Raw genomic sequence first — 17542 nt, forward strand, 5'->3', positions numbered from 1 at the left:
TTTTATTTTATGTATATGTGTGTATTGCCTGCATGTAGGTAAATGCACCCATGTCGTGCAGTGCCCATGGAAGTCAAAAGAGACTGTTGGATCCCCTGGGACTGGAGTTACAGACAGTTGTTAGCTGTCATGTGGGTGCTGGGTTCTGCTGCAAGAACACCAGTGTTCTTAACTGCTGAGCCATCTCTCCAGCCCTTAACACACACACACACACACACACACAATTAAGCTGGTGCTTATTTTTTAAAAAATAATAATTACATATATTTTCTTAACCATTCTGAGACCACAAAGGACCAGGTAGCTCCAAGGACCTACATACATTTATTGAGCATCTATTATGTATAAGAGATACTTTATGTGATTTGAACACTAATCCCTCATAGTGTCCTTATTTGTGAGCCCAGGGTAAAAACAGTTTGTACATGTTAATGGTTAGATTTGAATTCAGATCTTCCTTACTCTAAAACCTCTTTCCTCTCCATGTGGCTAGTCTATTTTAATTGCTGCTGCTTGGGGATATGCCTATAATTATCATTACAGAATTCTGTACGACACAGAATTCAGGCCCCGTACACAGTAAAGAAACAGCAAAACAAGGACTTGTGTTATTAGAGCACAGAAATCTAGACAGATTATTGTGACTTATAGTGTGCTTCTTATCAACTACCACAGGACTTCCTGGCACACAGTAGGTATTTACTATTTATTGAGCAAATAGAGAAGGAAATGGGGTCTCTGTATATTATAGCTCCTCTCTAGGAAAATGAACTTTGCTTTTCCATTAAGACTTCAGTAGTCTTCAAATATCACTTAAGATGAAACTGAAAGCAATCATTTAAGCCTCTTCAAAAACTTCAAACCTGAAACTTAAAAACAACAAAAATGGCAAAATTAAAATTGATAGCAGCATGAATTTTCATGTACACAAACACACCATATAGCCATGTGTGCTTTAAGGGAAATGTTCCCTAGCTCATGAGAGAGAGGCAACTTGTTATGATTTGTGCGCACTTTCATGAAATACCAGAGGGAGGGGGGACCTCCTGTCACTTGTCAGCTAGCTCCGTCACTGCTGCTGTAGAGGTACCATAACATATGCACGGCCCCTTCTGAAAAGGCATCAAAAGGGGCTTTGGTAAACTCCTGTACCAGTCTATCATATGTGCTAAAGCCAAAATGACTTGAATTCTACTCCGACGGATCCACACATCAGATGCATAACTGATTAGTGACAACTGACAGAGAAACAGAGAAAATGCTCACTGTGAGGACGAACACAGGATTCATGCAGGAATGCAGTCAGGATGGCATGCTATGCTTACTGCATGTACAGAAGGGCCTTCCTCTCCTAAGAGAAAATTCTAGTCAAAGAACTTTGCCTTTTAAAGAGCCACAGCCTCAAATGGACTTAGAAATACGTTTCCAAATAACTGTTAATCAGTTTAAAGTGTTCATTATTAAGAAAAGCAAAGAAGAGAATTCTACTCTTCGATTAAAAATAGTTCTTTCCCAAGCGTTCTTCAAGTGCCTATCCTGTGCGGTGTGCATTTCACCCAAGTGTCAGGAAGATGTATGTGCTAGGAGCATAAAGAAGTTAAAAGCTATTTTGATCCTATTATACACATTACTTATGTACTGAAAATTTTTCAAAGATGTCAAAATGTCAGCTATCAAAAATCTTTCAACAATGAGTAGCAGTATAAGCCAGCATTGAAACACCACAGGAAGAAAGATAATAATGGTTATCGTGCACGTGAAAGGCAAAATTGCACAACACTGAACTCTCCAATTAGTTCCTTTTCATTTGTTCTCCGGGAAACTTGCATGGGTATTTCTGAGCTACATGGAAAACTATGTCATATTTTTTAAGTAAGGATTTAAGCTAAACACAGGAGAAACTTGCTAGCCCTTTTCAAAAACAAGAATAAAAACTACATTAGGTCAATAGTTTCCACAAGTTCTTGCGTTAGTGTAAGAATCTTCTGGGCCTTTGCTGATAAGCATGTTTATCTTTTCTATGAGTTTTCCTCCAAGGCTCTTCTTCCAAGACCCTCACCAAGGTTTTAACTATCTCACCAGGACTAAAGCTGCCTTGGAGTCTTGGAGTCAAAGCAGGCCATTCCTAGATTATGCCCCTCCAGGACATCTCCTCCATTCATTTTCCTGAATAGTCTGACTTTAAGCCTCAGGTTACTGCCCCTGAAAGTTTATCTCCCACTCACGGAATGCCCAGCTTTCCAAAGCTACTGCCACCAACCTTGTTGGAAAGGCTTTTCCTCTGCCATTTTCTCTGCTCATTATGATCACATATAAAGATGGCGATTAAAGAAAGAATTTTAAAACAGTCCACCTAAAACCCAATGCCCGTGGTGCCCCCTCAGCTGCCAGCCTCAGAGAGACAGGAGATGCAGGCTGGAGAGATCACAGACAGCCTAGTCCTCTGGTGTCTATGCTGTGTGCCCAGGACGGAGATGGGTGGGCAACCGTAACAATCATTTCTGTTACCCAAAGAACTGGAGGACAGAAGAGCACCCTTCTTGCTTCTGGATGTATTCTAAAGCCCTCCTTTCCCTCCCTTTCCCTCTGCCTCGCTCCGCAGTAACACTCTCACAGAAGTAGCTGTGATGCTCTGTGAGCGGCCCAGGCTGCTCTGCCCGGCACTTGCGCTGCTTCCTGCGGGCTGTGCTTACCGAGGCTCCAGCCCCCATGCCAACACCATATTCTCATTTCTGTGAGAAAGCCAGTCATGCCAGAAGGCTATGTACTTGAAGTTTTTCATTCCAGGAGAACTGCACATAGAGGAAGATGCATTTTATCAAGCCTGCGAGAAACAAACACCAAAACAAATCCGTGGAGCAACCGAGTCACTTTCCTAAAGTGAGAACTCAGAAAGCCAATATCCCAGGCCTTTCTAGAATCTCTTGCTCAGGCTCTCTCTTAGGAGTTGCTTTTGCATTGTTCTTTTTGGAAAAGGAAGAAAAGTTTGCACAGATTTTATATGTTGTTGTTGTTGTTTTAAGTCTACTTAACTCTCTAGCCATTGGCACTAAGGTTCCCGCTACTTGCCTCCAGGCTCTCTTGCCGGGTGTGTTCTTAGCATATTTCTATCCCCTCTGCTCAGTACTCTGACACATAATGAAGGTTTCCAATCTCTGCCGATATTATTTGCCAGGGATGGTTTGCAGAAAACATAGCCAACCTATGTGGAGTTAACAACTGAGGAAAATTTCAAACTTAAGAGGAAAAAGCTCACAGGAATCCACGATCACCATTTTTTAAAATACCAAATTATCCCAGAAGCCAGTTAACAGTTTACCAGAGCATTACCTCCGGGTATGAGTTAGCTGTCTTTTGCGCCAGTTCCTGATGTTGTTGGGGTGATAAAGAAACTGCAAAATATAAAAATACAATATTACAAACTAACCTGTTGATATTTTGAACAAGAAAGCTTCTTATACCGTGCCAAGTTAACACAAACTATAGTATAGTATTTGGGGCAATATTCTAATGCTCTAAGGAAATCCCTGAAGGTGTAAATTCTGATCCACTGCCTCCTGATCATTTTTATGATCCGAAGTAGTTTGCTCTCCAATATAAAGCTTATCTCCAACCACCTACTAGTTAGGAAAGCCATTAAATTCTTGCAAATTGAAGGTGGAAAAATAAATTGTGTGTATTTTAGACCCTGAATGATCTTCCTATAGCAATTTTAGAACAAACTATGAAGAATTCTGCAATTTTAATCTCCTCAGTAGCTTCCCATTACTAAACAAGCAGAGCGCCACGGTGCAAATGTAGACGTTACATGTCATCTTGATCTGCTGCTTTTTTCTTTCATTAAAGCTTTAATGCAGCAATTATGGCTACGTTGCCCTATAAAAAAAGGAAAAGGCAGTTTACTTTAAAAAGTGAAATTGCATAGCCTACTATTTAATTATACACAAATGTAAATGGCCTATTTTTCCATAACTGGTTATTACAGCACTGTTTTACTTTCTGAGTTTTCACAATCTCGAAAACCTACAAGGCTTCCTGCTATATAATTGTTTTGTTACATTATTGTTTTCATCTTATTTTTTCTTTTAATGTGAGTGCAGCGGGATAAATCTTGGTTTTAAGCCAGCCACTACTTCATCTACTTAAGCTTTTATAGATGAAGATTGCTGTAATTATCAGAATACCCGCTTATTTCTGAAGTATTATCCTGGCAACCTGCTGGCATTTACAACCAATTAACAAGCTTTGCCATTAGTTGCATAAGGGGTATCGCAGAGTAAACCCATTGTGTGCTAATTTTCTATTTTAGATAATCAGTTTGGCCGTCCAGAATGGAAAGAAGAAGAAAAGAAAAGGTTTGACACTCAGTGGCAGACATGTAAAAATTACTGCGTGCCCCCTAGAGACAAAGGTATCCTGCAACTCAGTGATTGCTGTCTCTGTCACTATTGGTTCTTAAGTATTTCCCTTTGTCTCTTTTGGAAGAAAAAAAAAATTCGGCAAAGTAATCATGTTCTATCTCACATGCTCTCTGTCTTTTAAAGATGACTAGCTTCCCTTGCTGTCCTGCCCATAATTTGACCAAATTGTACAAGTGTTAAACACCTTTAAAAAAAGACAGAAGGAAATTGAGCATGAGTTCTTTGGTTTATTCTTTCTAAACAATGCCTCTCAACCTCTTTTCCTCTCTCTTCCTTCCTTGCTATTAGAGTTAATTAATGTACGAGCATCCTCCAACTGGGCCGCCTTAAAATTAGCTTGCAAGCTGGGTTTAGTTAAAGTATAGAGTTGTCATTTTATTGCCTTGTTTAAACAGTCTCTAATTTTAGTATGTCCCCAACCTTGGTCTACAAGATAAGGGTGCTGCTGTGGCACTGATGCTCAAGTACATGGCGAGAAGATAAATGAATCACCAGACCAATAACTTCATTGTGAGGCCACAGAAGACTTCTGGAACTGATGTTCAGAAATAATCTGGCACTCTTGAGTCTTTGGAAATGCTGACAGTTTGTTTCATCTCCATTCTCCCCAGGTCTGAAAGAGCTCCTAAATCTGCTTCCTCTTTGCCAACCCCAGATGATAACAAATCAAGCACCATTCTATCCTCTGTGAAGGAGAACATAATCTATCTTTTTTGAAGTACCAATATGGAGGCTGGAGAGACAGCTCAGTGGTCAAGAGTGCTCATTACTCTTGCAGAGAACCCAAGTTTGGTTCCCAAAACCCACATCAGGCAATTCACAAAAGTACTAATGTAGGTCAGCATCCATACTTTGACCACATATCTTTGGCCAAATGCAACTTAAATTCTCAGCCTTTTGCATCTCCAAAGTCCGTCAAGAAGTAATCTCTCCCTGCAGTCCAACTCAGCTGAGAGAAGACCAGCACATGCCTCTCCTTATGCACTTTCAAAGGGCCTGTCTGAGACAACAATGTTGTGCAGTAGTACCATCTCTGAAAATTTGGAAGTGCTTTTCCAGACGTCTACTATCTTCTTAACACACATGCATGGGTGTACATGTGCACATGCCTGTGAGGAGATGCCTACTGGCCCACTGACGCATGATGCATGATGCAAGGTAAAGCATCTACGGATTTCTTTTCATCCAGTAGTATTTTCAGAGATGCAGAGCCACATTGTCATCATGTAACACAATTATAACAAGCATGTCTATCAATTCTCAACTCACTTTGCCATTGTATTTGAACATATCTTTCCAGCAAATGAAGACTTTATGTGTCTCACAGATCTTATTCAGATCAAGAAGAGATATTCTTTTCACGGATTATTTTTCTCCATACAATTATAAAGATTTTGCGAAGAAACTCCTGGCTAATCTTCTACTTTCTCCCAGATGTTCATTTTGTGTCCAGACCAACCCAGTCCCCCAAAGAAAACTCAGAAGCCAGCTAAGTGCTTGGAGCCAGACAGAGAAGTAAAGAAAACATGTTGGAAGGTTTTTCATTATTATTACCTAATGACTGAGGCAGCTGTTAGCCTTATAATGACAGAAGTTTGTTATTACACCTGTATTTTTCTTGATATACTTTTTCCCAGTGTGGTAGATCAAATCTAGAGCCTTTTATATGCTAGGCAAATATTCTACCATAAAGCTATATTCCCAGATTAATCTTTTTGTTCTTTAACCATTGTTAGTGTCATATCATTTCTTACACTTAAGTTTTTCCAAGTTCAGAGTTTAATAAACTGAATTTTAACCCATGCTTGTCTGTTGGAGCTATAGTAAAGAAGGAAAGAAAATGTTAAATGACTTCTTAGAGAATGCTGAAACCAGCAGTTTCAAGAGTGCCTTCCCTGAGGCTTGATTACCAACAAGAACCACTGAAGATCTCTGTTTGTAAATGACATTTATTTGCTCTTCTTTTATATGCCCTTTGTATGGCCCTGATCCTACAAGTTCTAAAGCTATACAAGCACTTTTCTTAAATGCTTTATTTGAGTGACTGTGAGCAGCATTCCTGGAGAGAAGTATTTCTCCACCTTAGTCCAGTTTCATGAACCTACTCAAGCTACCTCTCCATGTTCCACTGTCTCCCCTGCAAAATGTGAGTGGAAATAACTACCTCGTGGAGCTTCCCCAAACACTAGATGTAACAACACATATAAAATACTTGACACAAAGCAAAGCACTTGATTATGTAAGTTGTCTGCATGCTACTCACACTAGTCACTATGGAGCTATTAACACTGAACAGACAGGAGTCCTTCTCACAGAGAGCTTGTAATCAAGAAAAAGATATGGGGAGAATACAAAGGAAGACTAAGGAATTTTTTACCATTCCCCTCTGAGTCCAACTGGGCAATGAAGACCCATAATTTTGACTTCGTTAAACAGGTAAGGCTTAGTCTGAAAAAACTGCAGTCAAGGAGAGCTATTCTCAGATCTGATGTATCAGGAAACACACACACATAGGATTTTATCATTATTCTTAATTTTCAAAAAATTCTACAAATGAAAAATAACAGTGATTGGCTGTTACCAGTCAGTATTTAACATCTCAAAAATATATGATGGTTTAAAATTAGCAAGAAGGGTCTTCCTTATAACTGGAGATTTTATTTTCAAAATTACCATCAGTAGACTAAACACAAAGTGTTTCCCATCAAGACAGGAGGGTTTGGGTTCTTTGCCTGTAATCTCCATGAAGCAAGGACCCTGTCTGCTACAGTCACCTCTGCATCTCTAAGACTTCACCAGCATTTTACGCAGTCATTATTTATTGGGTGGGTAAATGAATGATCCTGTTATCTGTTGGTGATATTTGTGTCAGTCATCGTTCTTTAATGTATTACTGAAATATTAAGTGTTAAGTATCTGGTGCTGCATTAAATTGTGGACCTATAAATACACAGATAATGAGATAGGTGGGTTTTGTCTCAAAATACTTTAGCAAAGAGTTTTAGGAATTCTCTAAAGTCCCCCATAGTAAGGTTATTAACTTCAAGTGATGAATGATACTACTGAAAATCACAACAGCATTCTCAGCCTTCAACTGTTTTAGAAACAGCCACTACAAGATTTCCATTTCATAAAGAATGCAGTGAGAATAACAAGTGCTCATTACATCCAGAAGTCTATTAAGAATCCCAGATCCACTTCTTTCCAGTGCTTAAGGTTCGGTACGATTATTGGGCCAGTCCTTGTTGGTCTAGTAGTTCATCAGGAAAGTTAGAAAGACAAATAGCAGAAGCATCACAATCTACAATTATTAGGCAAAGGAAACTATAAAATTAAATGAGTTTACATTCTAAAATAAGTTGGCACGTGTTCATTTTAGAATGGATCCAGAACATACTTTACAATGTGAAAACATTTCCACTGCTGTCAAAAGGTGAAACTGGCTCCGCCTCTCCCCAGCCTCATCAGAGTTCTCCAAATGGCAGCCTTCAGCTGTTGAGCATTACAGTTCTATTATATGTGAGACGATTTTCTCTGGTGCGTTTTAATTGGCAGGGGGTTAAGAAACACTTTCCTATCACAAAGAGTTTCCTTTTACATTAATGAAAGCAAATAAAACCTTGCAAGATCATCTTCTTTCAATTTAAGGTTCAATTTTTTTTTTTTTTTGCATTATGTTCAGTTAAATATCAGTTCAAGCTATGGGAAGCTTTCAGAATAAAGACCTTGCAGGTCAGGTGAAAGGCAGTAAAATGTAATTTTACAAGATATATTTCACAATATGTACATAAGTCTTAAAGAAAAGACCAGGTAGAAAGCATGATAACATATTTATGCTTTTAGCCCAATAATTAAGAATTCATTTTAATCAACACTATTTTTCAATGTTAAGTTAAAATGTCTTTTCAAGGGCTGTGAGGCCTCAGAAGGACCTATAGTCACCTGCATTTCTTCAGCGTCTTTCATGTGTAACTATACAAAACCACAAGAAAGATTCAACATGTCCCAGATCTCACAGATCTTATCTGCAGCACAAAGAAAGGTCAGTTCTGTCATTATGACCAAACTTGCCATTGCCTTCATAACCTCACTGTGAGTATCAAATTCAACAGCATTCGAAAACGCTATGGAGGATGTGATAGTCTTTCTAAAATATCTACACATTCTTTTTCTCTAGAGTGTAATTTCTAAGCATATATTGAATTTACTCTTTTACTCTATTAATGTATGACTACAGCTTGTTATGTTACAGACATGCATGTGTGCATACATGCACACACCACACACACATGCACATACACACAAAAAAATCATTATCACTTTTTAACAACTTTCTTCAAAAGCATTTTAAAACAGTCACATATGCACATATGTAAGCCTATGTTTTTAAGATATTTGTAGAAACCAGAACAAAAATAAACTAAAAAGCACACAGATTGTCATGAAATGCGTTACTGTGTCACAATTTTTAAAAGGAAAAAGAATAAAGTTCAGGAAAAACAGCTGCTCGGCACAACAGTCTGGAAAGAGAAAGGCTGTGTAATAATGACACAAAACATCCACTGGCAGATGGAGTACCCTGGGCTGGAGAAAGGTAACCATCTGAAATGACTACTGAATGTGGTGTTAGGATCTCAGCAGAAGGGTACCCTCACCCCCATCTAAAGCATATTAATAATAGTCCAAGCTGTCCCATCCATGGGATTCCTTCCTCCCATGCTGGGGACTGGAATCACTTGCTAAATGCCACTAATCCTGAGGCAAGGCCACATCAGCTCTTCCCTATCATTACTGTTCCCACCAGTACCCCAGCTCTGATCCTGAAAATATACCTTCTTCTTGTCCAACAATAAACAGCTATAGTATAACTATAAGACTTTAGAGATTACTACTTCTTGATCATTTTTAAATATAAGGAGCTGTGCCTAGTAGCACAGGCCTATAATCCTAGCTACTCAAGGGACTAAGGCAGGCAAGCTCTAGGCTTGCCTAGGATCCAGAGCAAATTCAAAATCAGCCTTAGCAACTTACTTAGTGAGACTCTGTCTATACATACATATATACATACATACATACATACCTAAAATAAATAACTGGAGATATTTTTCAGTAGTAAATTTCTTGACTAACATGTGCAAGGTCCTAGGTTCAAACCCTAATACTGGGAAAAATTATATATATATATGATCTAGGGCTTGGGTTTAAATCTTAGTGTTGCCATTTTCTAGCTGTGAAACCGCAAATAAATTAAAGTCTCTACTTTATTTTCATATTCTGTAAAACGGAAATACCTTATCAACTTTGGGAATTAAATTAGTGTGTAGACTCCTTAAGAAATGCTTAGCGCAAAGCCTAGTACATAACTGGTTTTCTAGAACTATCACCTGGATGTTTTCATTCTGTAATATGGATAATGTTTATCCCCTGACCATTGCACCACCTCATCTCCCTTCCTCATATTTTCCAGAGCACTGGAAGCTTGTCCCTGGCCACATATAAATATTAAGTAGCTCTGCAAAGCAGAGGAGAGCTTGTCACCTGAACACCTATCAGCTTGCTTATGTACAATGAACTAACCAGAGATGTTGAGAATAGTCCCAGTGGTCATTATGGACATGAGTTACAGTAAAAATTCCAATGGGGCACAGACAGACCTAGTTTGGGATCTGTGCTCTTCGGTTTTTCTCACTTATGTAAATACTTAAATTGGTTAGATACAAGAATCTTTTAAACTATGAATTTCTTATTTTAAAAATGAAAAAAAAATTGCTCAGTGTTGTGGAAAGAATTCAATAAAAAGAGTAGAGGCATGTAGCATAATACTTCACATACAGAAAGCATTCAATATACAGTAGTATAATTATTAATGAGATAGGGAAGAGGGACATTACGGACTCAACTGTGTAGGCCAAATTAAGGTCTCCCAAAGATGTCCATGCCTTATCACTGGAACCCCTGAAGATACTGTTTTACATAGCAAAAAAGAGACCATAGATACAAGTAAAGTTGAGGTCATCCTGGATTATCTGTGTGGACCAGCTAACCACATGATCCTGAAAAGCAGAGAGTGTAGCCAAAGACAGAAGAGTCTTAAGGCAGGAGAAGTCAGGCCGATTCTAAATATAAGAGAGACCTGATGCACTATGTGTGGTTCTGGAATATAGGTGCCATGGGCACAGAGATGCCTCTAGAAATTCTAGACACTAACGTGGTGACCAGCTAACTGGCAGGCAGCAAGGAAGCATGAATTTCAGTTCTACCACTGCAAGAACTAACAGCCTGAATGAGCTGGAAGCAGGTCCTTCTCACAGACTCCTGATGAACAGTCACAGGTCAACACTTGATTTCAGCCTTGTGGAGCTGAGATGAAGGAACCTGTCGGGAAAACCCACACTTCAATCTACAAAACTGTGGATGGTAAAATTGTGCTTGGAAGTTCTAACTCTGTGGAAATTTGTTATGAAGGTAACAAAAACTTAATAATACCAAATTCTTCATATAGTGGCCTAACCAGTTGAAATACAAGCTGGTGAACGGCAAGGGTGGTCTTAGATAATAGCTAACAGTTTTAACGTTAACTTGACGGGATACAATGACAGACTTTACATGTATTCCTTTATCGTCACCAAACTACATAAGGTAGGGAACCATAAAAGCAAATTCACAGGACATATTTTAAAATGTCAATAGTTACATGTCTTAGACCAGTAGATCTAAATTCAAACTCTGGAGGCAATTCATAAGCACATGTTCTAAACCACATTGGTACATGATCCATACATCTTATTTTGTTGAGTAGTTGAACAAAATAATGAATGGTTACAAAGAAATAGTTCATCTCTTCAGACTGAGCCAAACTTTCATAATCTGAATTATTTCTAATTATTATACCTCAAGTTAGGCAAGGCAGTATTATTAAATTATTTTACTAGTAAATGCAACCATGCTATACAGTGGTAACAAATGGCCCCCAAATCTCAGTGACTCAAAGCCTTCTCATTTATGCAGGTTCTATTCTAAATTCAGTAGCACTCTAGGGCAACTATTTTCTATACACTGGTTTGAAGAATATGAGGTCTTTCAGTTTGTTAGCTTTGTCTTCTCAATAGAGAGTCCTTTTTACTTTCAGAAACAGGGACACTGTACCTATTCATCACTGTTTCAGCCTAAAGGTGACATCACGTGCACTCACAGTTGTTGGCTAATTCTCACCACATTGTAGGACATCTAAGATATGTAGTTTGCCACATTATAAGGTTTATAGAAGGATCAGATATTGATAAGTACTGGTTATGTCAATCAAAACCACAAAAATCTCACTTTCTTCAGAAGAAATAGTTCATTATCAATGATAATAATAATAATAGCTCCAATTTCCTTTATCCTTCAGCAAACCCCATGTGAGCCCAGCCCTGTCAATATCCTGCCTTCTCATCCATAATTCGAATCCTTCATGACAAAGGAAAAGTTACCTGCTTCCATATTGGAAAGGCATTTCTTCCTCTTTTAGTACATATGTGACCGACCAGCAATAACAGGATGATGTGCCTTCCCCACTGTAAAAAAGGACTCAGACCACAGGTCTATCCTACACTGTCCCCACACTGGAGAACCTTCACAATCCTTATCTACTGACTTTGATCAAATATTCCCCAACTTCAGATGCCAGGACAATTCAACTCTCAAAGAAGACATACTGAGATTTGGATTTTTTTCATTTTTTTCCTTTTGTATGGTAGTTTACCCATGAATTTTCTCACCATTGCAGAAAGCGCCTCAATCTGCTCCAATGTAACTTTTCTAGGAATCTCATTTAGACTCTTGTGTTACTTCCCTTAGATTAATTAGTGAGTGTAGGTCTTGTTTGGAATTGGTGAAGGTGTGAGAGAGCACAGGAAATTTTCCCTAACATTTAGAAAAGCTAAGTTAATGTGTACATCTACAGAATTCAGCTGTTTGCATTTAGTATGTGCAACATCACAGGCCTGAAAAATGCAGCTTAAACCAGGGCAGTGTTTGTGCTCACTTTAGAGAGACTGACTACATCTCTCACTTCAGTGGAAATCTGCAAAATGTATACTTTCCAAAAAAAATTTTTTTTGGAAAATTTAAAATAAGTTTTGCCCTGTGTCTTAACAATGCTCTGGGGACATTTTATTGATCATTTACAACAGTTCTCAAATTAAATGTATAGAATGAGGATTTTTCAGAAATACCAAAGATGAAGAATTCTAGTGACCCTTCTTTCCACAGTACTGCAAAGGCGCTTTATGTTACCTTAAAGCTACATTTTAGCCAGGCATGGTGGCACACCCCTTTAATCCCAGCACTCGGGAGGCAGAGGCAGGTGGATCTCTGTGAGTTCAAGGCTAGCCTGGTCTACATAGTGAGTCCCAGGACAGCTGGGGCTACAGGGAGACCCTGTCTCAAAAAATACCAAAAAAACCCCAAAACCCTACATTTTAACAAATATGCAGGTGATTCATCAGCCAGCATCATTGTCCAATGTCTGAACTGTAAAGTACTTGTTTAATATCTATAAGTGCTGATAAGACTATAAATCACTGGATATTTCTTCTATCAATAAAGTTAACTGAAATTTACAGAGTGTTTGGTGATAAAGATGATTTACATTTATCCTGAAGCAAGCTTCTTAAGTAGACACACAAGGTTGATGGGAACACTCAGTTGCTAAGAGTGCCGGCTGCTCTTCCAGGGGACCAGAGTTCCACTCTTAGTACCCAGGAGCTCACAAATACCTATAACTCCAATTCCAGGAAATCAGATGCCCTCTACTGGCCTCTGTGGATACTGCACTCACATGTGTATACAACCACACACAGACACACATATATACAAATAAATGAAAAGAAATCTTTTTTAAGATATTTAGGTAGGCAAAAAGGGAAAACCAGAACTCATTCAATTTCACACTCTGAGGAAGCACTGGTCAACAGCCACATGTATAAAAGCCATCTTAAGGAGTATCAAGATGTGGGGTTTTCAATTCCTACAAAAAAAATTCTTTTCTATGTCACTCTACAGTCAGCCCCTAACAGTGGTATCTACTTTGGTTCTACTCCTTTCTTCCCACATTACAGTTTAGAAATATAGCTACAGTTTTTCTGGGTGGTTTAATAAAGGTCATGTATATAAAGGTTTATATAATTATTCCAAATAGCTCTATTTCTAGGTTCATTTCACTTTATCAACTTTTATAAATGTCCATACTGTTCTCTACTATTAAGTCAACTGAAATCAGCATGTCACCTGACAAAGTGGACACTCTCTAATTGCTACACTCCAGAAACTGAGGCAGGAGAAGTGTGAGTTCCCAGTCAGCCTGGACTACCTAGAAAGACTCCATTTCAAGAAAACAGGGAAATTTCAGGATTTCTTTTTTTTTTTTTTTTTTTTTTTTGACAGGGTCTTTCTGTTTATTCTAGGCTAGCCTCAAGCTTATGTGGTCCTAACTAGCCTGAACTCATTATGTAGATCAAGCTTGCCTAGAATTCACAGAAAACTGCCTGCTTCTACCTCCAGAGTGCTGGCATCAAAGAAAGGTGTGGGCCACCCCACCCAGCAAGGATGTCTTTTAAATATAGTGAAACCTCAGCTGTTCCTGATTTTAAAGGTACTGAGTAAAACCTCATCCAAACCACCAGATATCACAATAATCACAATAGATCATATGTATTTTAACTTTACAATAATTTTAATATATTCAGCATTAACTCATACACATGATTAAGAGAAGTCAATCTAAAAAGCAGGGATAAATGTGTTCTACAATGCTTTATAATATCAAAATGTTTGTGTATGTGTAGAAAAATAAAGCTTAATGGAAGCTTCTTTTTTATTTGTTCTTTGTAACATTACAAATTTATTAAAGGCAGAAGAACAAATATAGTATTCATTTTTATATTCTTCATATTAACTCATATGTAAGGCACAATGAGTCCAATAAACAGTGATTTTAATTAAATTGTATTACACTATGCTTAACAATGACAAATTTAACTTGTTTTTAGTCCAATTAATGAGTAGTTATTTAAATACAAACAATATTCCAAATAGAATGTTAAAGAAAAAATAAAGACAAATTCTTTTTTAATTTTTCCCTCTAATGACTGCATATGTGTGCAGTATCTGTGTGGGCACATATAAGCTACAGGGAGCATATGTAGAACAGAGAAAAATTTGGTGCAGTCATTCTCTCTTTCACCCCTACAATGAGTTCCAAGAATTGAACTCAGATCAGCAGACCAGGTTGCAGGACAAGTACCTTACTCCCTGAGACATCTTGCCAGCCCCTAAGATGAATTCTTGCAAAATGTTTACCTTCTAATCTGTGAGACTGACAATTAGGAAACTCCAGTATCATATGTTACTACTAAGAAAAGTCATACAGTAATAGTGGAGAATTTAGTTATTACTTAGAACCCAACAGTGTTCTTGGTACTATTCTATTAACTTGCTATTCCTCAGAAGCACAAATACACTGGTTCAGTCTGGCTTCTGAATGCAAGCAACAGAAATTGACTGACTACTTTAAGAAAAGCTTCCCTAGAAGATTCTTGAGACCCTTTTTTTTTTTTAAAGTAATGAGGAGCTGGAGAGATGGTCCAGCAGTTATGAGCACTGGCTACTCTTGCAGAGGACCCCGGTTCAGTTCCTAGCACATATATGGTGGCTAACAACTGCCTGCAACTCCAGTTCCAGGGGTTCTTCTGACTTCCACAGGCATTGCATGACATGGGTACACTTAGATACATACAGACAAAACATACACATAAAATAAAAATAAATAATTTTTTGTGTGTATGAGTGTGTTGCCTGCATGTATGTGAGTGCACTTGTGTCGTGCAATGCCACTGAGGTCAGAAGAGGGCTTTGGATTCCCCTGGAACTGGAGTTAAGGATGGTTCATAGCCACCATGTGGGTGCCCGGAATCGAACCTGTGTCCTCTGCAAGAGCAATCAGTGCTCTTAACCACTGAGCCATCTTTCCAGCCCAATAAATAAAATTTTATTTAAAGTAATGAACAGGAAGCTGGAAGACCGGGTTAGGGACAGGCAGGACCCAAGGATGAAGAAACAGGAAATAGAAAGTAAGGTACCCAACTTGTGGTTGGAACTGCTAATGACGATGCCACATCTGTTACAGCCTCTGCTGCTCTTCTGAAAGGAATCATTGTACACAGTGAGAGAACAGGCTCACTGTACACCCAGAACGGATTCTACAAAGGGCTCTACTTGACCAACCTGACTGCTTCTGTCTAACAACACTATGGTGGAGTATTAATAGAAGGGGAATTTCCTAAAGAGTGGTGCAAGTGCTTAAAGAACTGGTAAAGATTCTGGATGGACAAAATCAAACAGTGTTAGGGTCAATGTAGCTAAAACAAAGACTGAAATCAGAAAAATCATTGTAAGGAAATAATGAAGGGATAGGAGATGCTTTGAAAAACATTAAGTATTTTCCAAGCCAGGGCTAGGAGATGGTACACCTGTAAAGTGCTCCCTGTGCAAACATGAGAACCAGAGGCCTGCTTGCAGCACCCTTGTAAAAACCTGGGTACAGTGATGCAAGCTTTTAAGCACTGGGGAGGTAGAGACAGGAGAATTCTTGGGGCTCACTGACCACCTAGTGCCAGTTCGGTGAGAGACCTTGTCTCACAAAATAAAGTGGATAATACTAAAAGAGGATACCCAGTGTCAAACTTTGGCTTCCACAGTCCCTCACACAAAAGTATGCACATTTTCACAAATATACATGCATATACCACCCCCCACACACAGAGGATTTGCCAAAATATATTTGTTAAATATTTTATTTATTATTTTTACTTTCTGTGTATGAGTGTATTTCCTGCATGTATGTAAGTGCACCCATGTTGTACAATGCTTGCGGAGGTCAGAAGTGAGTGTCAGATTCTTCTGGCACTGGAGTTAGAGATGGTTGTTAGCTGCCATGTGGGTGCTGAGACTCAAACCTCGGTCCTCTGCAAGAATAGCCAGCGCTCTTAACTACTGAGTCATCTCTCCAGCCCCAGCCAAACTATAATTTCAATCAAGTGCATAAGAACTTGAATTCACCGCTATTTGGGGATATATCTAAATTACATTTCTCTATGGTCTGAGAAATCAAATTTATATCTGCTAGTCCAGGAAGAATGAAGCCACTTGGGAATATTTTCATAACATTTATTCATCCATTTAATAAAAATCCGTCCAAAATCACTTTTGAGATAGACATCTATGGTCCACATAATGATATATAAGTACAGACTTATTGGGCCTTTCAGGTTCAAGAGTTTAAAAGCAAATTTAATCATAACATAACTCATACCCTTTATTCCTTTTTCATAGTAATAATGCTTCAAATTTAAATAACATATTTTAACTAAGAATATTTTATTGTACCTAGTCTTCACATTGCCTCTCTGCCCTAAACTGAAAATATTTTCTTTTCACTTTAGAAAATTAAGCCACTTGTTCAAAGTCATGCTAGGTGTTGAGCATAGGAATCACCAGGAATCCTACATGCCTACCTCTAAAGTTGCACTATTTTTACAAAGTCCAACCATCATTCCAAAACACTTACTGCTTTAATAGAGTTATAAAAGGAAATAATGGCTAACCTATGCTCCAGTATTTTCTCATTCAATTTTATTGCAACTGAAAATATCAGATGACAAAGCACAAAATGACAATGAGTCTAGACTTTAAGTGTTTATAGAACTAATTTTTTCAGTGGTAACAGCAAAACCTGGGAGGAAGGAAATTCTAAACCACACCTATAAATGGCAGATGAATCAGGCTGTGGCTCCAGAGCCTTGTGTTATGTATTGTTTGCAGGCAGGATACGGACTACCACAACAAAAATATTGTGGCAATCAACATCTAGCTTTCCAATGGTTGATGAGAACAAACTGATCATGTTAGTCATTTATTTCACACAGAGAACTTGCCTAGAGTAGGAAGACTCATTTCAGAACTCGTTTACTTTTCACAACTAGGATCTACTGGATTACTCTAAAGAGTTAATGAGATAATAAGCATGGAAATCCTTTGTAAAGTATAAGAGAATATAGTGGAGATGTCAGCAAGTGGGGGTT

Source organism: Nannospalax galili, unplaced genomic scaffold (genome assembly GCF_000622305.1).
Source record: "Nannospalax galili isolate Female #2095 unplaced genomic scaffold, S.galili_v1.0 scaffold610, whole genome shotgun sequence".
Classification (NCBI taxonomy): domain Eukaryota; kingdom Metazoa; phylum Chordata; class Mammalia; order Rodentia; family Spalacidae; genus Nannospalax; species Nannospalax galili.